This window comes from Elephantulus edwardii, unplaced genomic scaffold (genome assembly GCF_000299155.1).
Source record: "Elephantulus edwardii isolate Elephantulus edwardi_28Jun2011 unplaced genomic scaffold, EleEdw1.0 scaffold00005, whole genome shotgun sequence".
NCBI classification, from domain to species: Eukaryota; Metazoa; Chordata; class Mammalia; order Macroscelidea; family Macroscelididae; genus Elephantulus; species Elephantulus edwardii.
In genome coordinates this window covers 18,326,889-18,330,798 of record NW_006399755.1, presented here as the reverse complement: position 1 = coordinate 18,330,798, position 3,910 = coordinate 18,326,889, and the positions used below count along the sequence as shown (strand labels likewise).

Genomic DNA, 3,910 nt, shown 5'->3' with positions numbered 1-3,910 from the left:
AGCAGACGGCCACATTTCCTCAGGTGAACTAGTGGGGTTTAACCATGGATGTATTAGTCAGCTGCCAAGTGCTTAACCACTGAGCCACCAGGCCTCTTGCTTGGTGCACAATGGACATTGAAGCAAAGGAAAGGTACACAGGTACACATGCCAAGAAATTTTGTTTTATACTCTGTACAAGAACAAAATAGCAACTTAATGGAATATATTCACAAAGAGCATGATACTATCTCAGTGTGTCTTTATTTCTGTACTTTTCTGTCTCTCCTTGCTTCTTGGACTGTAAGGGGGTAGCAGCTGGATCCTAGCAAAGTTTGTCATAGTTCACATTCCCTTAAGTACTCAAAACACAGCAAGCACATAATAGGGAGCCACAATATATGTGGCTGATTGATTTCTTGGTCGGCTAAAATAAAACAAGAAAAAGAACTCCAAATTATGTATTGGCCAAATTATCCTGCTTCCCTCCACCTGTGGAGAAATGTGATTAATGCCCCTTCTCCCTTTAAGAGTGGTGGTCCAAAGATTAATGAAGTCAGAATCCCTTAGATATACTCGGGTAAGAAATGGTCCACATTGTTGACTTGTTTTAATTAATTTGAAAATTAGCCTATATTGTTCAAATGGCAACTGACTCATCAAAAAGTGGGTGTTTGGAAGTGATAAATGGAAAGTCTGAGGGTTTTCTCATTAATTAATTTGGCTGTGAAAATAAGCACTGGCCCACATCCCCAGGGAAATAAAAACAGACTTAAAGGTGAGCAAGAAGCCAGGCTAGTAGGGAATGGCATAAATTCTACCCTGTGTTGTAGATTTTTGGCAGCTAAGTAATAATTTTTATATGTAATGTAAGGAACCTTGGCAGCACAGTAGTTAAAGCTCTTGACTGTTAATGGAAAGATTGGAAATTCAAACCCAGCAGATCCAGAGGAGAAGCATGTGGCAGACTGCTTTCATAAAAATTAGTTTTGGAAATCCATTGTTGTTGTTGTTATGTACCATTGAGTTGACTTCTACTTGTAGCAAGCCTAGAAAGAATGGAAATGACCTGTGCACTATCCTGAACCAGTCTCATTGTCTCTGATACACCTGATCCCATTACCATAGTCACCATGTCAATCCATCTTATCCAGGGTCTTCCTCTCCTGTGCTGACCCTCTATCCTTCCAAGCATGCTGTCCTTCTCCAGGGACAAGATGGCTAAACTATGTGAGTCAGAACTTCAAAATCTGTGCCTCTAAGGAGCAACCCAGTTTCACTCTATCCAAGACAGACCTATTTGTTCCCTTGGCAGTCCGTGGTATGTTCAATACTCTACTCTAGCACGACAGCTCAAAGGCAATGATAACTTCTTCTGTCATCCTTAATCATTGCCAAGTTCTCAAATGCAAGTAATTGCAAAGACCGTGGCTTGGATTAGATGCACCTTAGTCTTCAGACTAACATCATTGCTCTTTAGTACTCTGGAAAGGTCCTTGACAGCAGATTTTCCCAAAGCAACTTGTCTTTGATTTCTTGACTGCTGATGCAAAGGGTGTTGATTGTGGATCCAAGCAAGATGAAATCATTAATAGCTATCTTTTCTCCATTTATTATGATGCTTCCTATTAACCCTGTGGTGAGGAGTCTTGCTTTCTCTATGTTGAGATGCAGTGCATATCGAAGGCTTTGTTCCTTGATCTTCTGCAACAAGTGCTTCAAGTCCTTCTCAATTTCAGCAAGCAAGGTTGTATCATCTGCATAATGCAGATTGTTGTTTAATCTTCCTCCAATCCTGATTCTACATGTTCCTTCACAAAGTCTAGACTCTCAAATGATCTCTTCAGCATATAAATTGAAAAGGCATGGAGAAACGATAGAACCCTGACACACTGTTTTCTTGATTTTGAACCATGGACTGTTCCCTTGCTGTGTTTGCACAACAGCATCTTGGTCTAGGTATAGGTTTCACATGAACACAATTAATTGTTCTGAAATTCCCATCCTTCTCAATGTTAACCACAATTTTTTGTGATCCACACAGTCTAATGCCTTTGCATAGCCAATAAAACACATATAGACATCCTTCTGGGGCTCTCTGCTTTCAGCCAAGATCTATCCCTCATGCCAAAGCCTCCTCTGAACCCAGCGTGTATATCTGACAGTTCTCTGTCAATGCACTATTTTAGTAGTTTTTAGATAATCTTCAACAAGATAGCATTTCTTTTTTTTCTTTTGCAAGTGGGAAAACATTTCCAATTTTTATTCTTAAAAATAGGAATCAAAATTGCAAATGCAGATTTATAATCACTTCTGAATGAGAGGGTCATTTTGGAACGTCACAAGAACGCATACTCAGATGGAAATCTAGTTAAGCTGCGGTTGCTCCTCAGGTTGCATTCACTCCTGCATTTTCTCAATTAGTTCTTCCTTGTATTTGCCTTTCTCTTTTCCAACTTGCCGAGATTTAGCTTTACGTTCAAGAATATTTTTCCGATCTTTATCCAATTTCAGCCTGGTAATAACCACCTTGCTTGGGTGAATGCCCACATGCACTGTGGTACCATTAGCCTTCTCACGCTGCACTCTTTCGATGTAGATGACGTACTTCTTTCTGTACACCTGGACTACCTTGCCAATCTGTTGACCTTTGTAATGTCCTCGCACCATCTGCACCCCGTCATCCTCGTTGATGGGCATGGAGCGCACGTTGTACTTCTGCCGCAGCTCTTTGGACAGAGGGGAGGACATGATCTTCCTGCGCACATGTAAAGGGGCATTGAAGTGGCGTTTGTGGTTCTTGCTGCGGTCCGAGGTAACGAAAGGGTTGAACTTCATGGTGGCATCCATCCAGTAGCGTCAGGCTCTCCACCAAGATAGCATTTCAACGCTACTGTATAGGGTTGCTGAGTCAGAATTAACTTGATGGTAATAGATTTTTAATATATGTTGTGTCTGACTGTTAGTGAATTTTCAGAGACAGCACATCACATGGGAGAAGATTAGCTACCTTTCTCCCATGGAGCATCTGGTGGATTTAAACCAGGTACCTTTGGGCTGGCAGCTCAATTCCTTATCACCACCAACTGATCTGTGGAAAAAAGATGAGCAATCTCTTCCTGTGCAATTTGCTGCTGCTGCTGCTGCTGCTGTTGTTATTGTTGTTGGGTGCCGTCAAGTTGGAGCCAACTCATAGCTGACCCTCCAGCAGGTTTTTAGAAGCAGTAAATTGCATGAGAAGCGGTTGCTCATCTTTCTCCCACAGAGCACTTGGTGGATTTGAATCACATGCCTTTGGGATTGCAGCACAGATTCCTACCACTAGGCGACCAGAGCTCCTTTCTCATGCATTTTAATGTCATGGTTCAATGGCAGAATTCATACCTTCTGTGCAGGAGGCTCAGGTTACATTCTCAGTCAATGCACCTCAAGCACAGGCACGACTCATCGTTCAGTGGAGACTTGCTCATTGCTATGATGTTGAACAGGTTCAAGGGAAGCTCCCAGACCAAAATGAAAATAATAAAATCGTAAGGAAAGCCTGGGGATTTGCTTCTGAGAAATAAGCCGAGGAAAACCCAATGGAGCATGATGGTCTCATCCCAGAGTACACAAGGTCATCGTGAGTTAGAGGTAAACTTGATGGCCACTAACAAGATCAAGGAATGCAGTCTTCAGTATGGATTGCATCACAGTGTCAAGAAAACAAAGATTCTTACCACTAGACCAATAGGCAGCATCATGATGGATGGAGAGGAGGCTGAAACTGTCAATAGCTTCATCTTGCTCAGATCCACAATTAACATCCTTGGTACCAGCAGTCATGAAATATTGCACTGGGAAAAGCTACAGTTAGGGACCTTTCCAAATTATTGAGGAGTAATGACATCACTTTGAGGACTAAGGTGTGTCTGATTCAGGCCTTGGTTGT

The 3,910-nt window shown here is 41.9% G+C and overlaps 1 pseudogene; it reads right to left on the bottom strand.

Moving 5' to 3' along the window:
* Window positions 1-2,379: 2,379 nt before the first annotated feature.
* On the bottom strand, window positions 2,380-2,817 carry LOC102845477 (annotated as a pseudogene).
* Window positions 2,818-3,910: the final 1,093 nt, after the last annotated feature.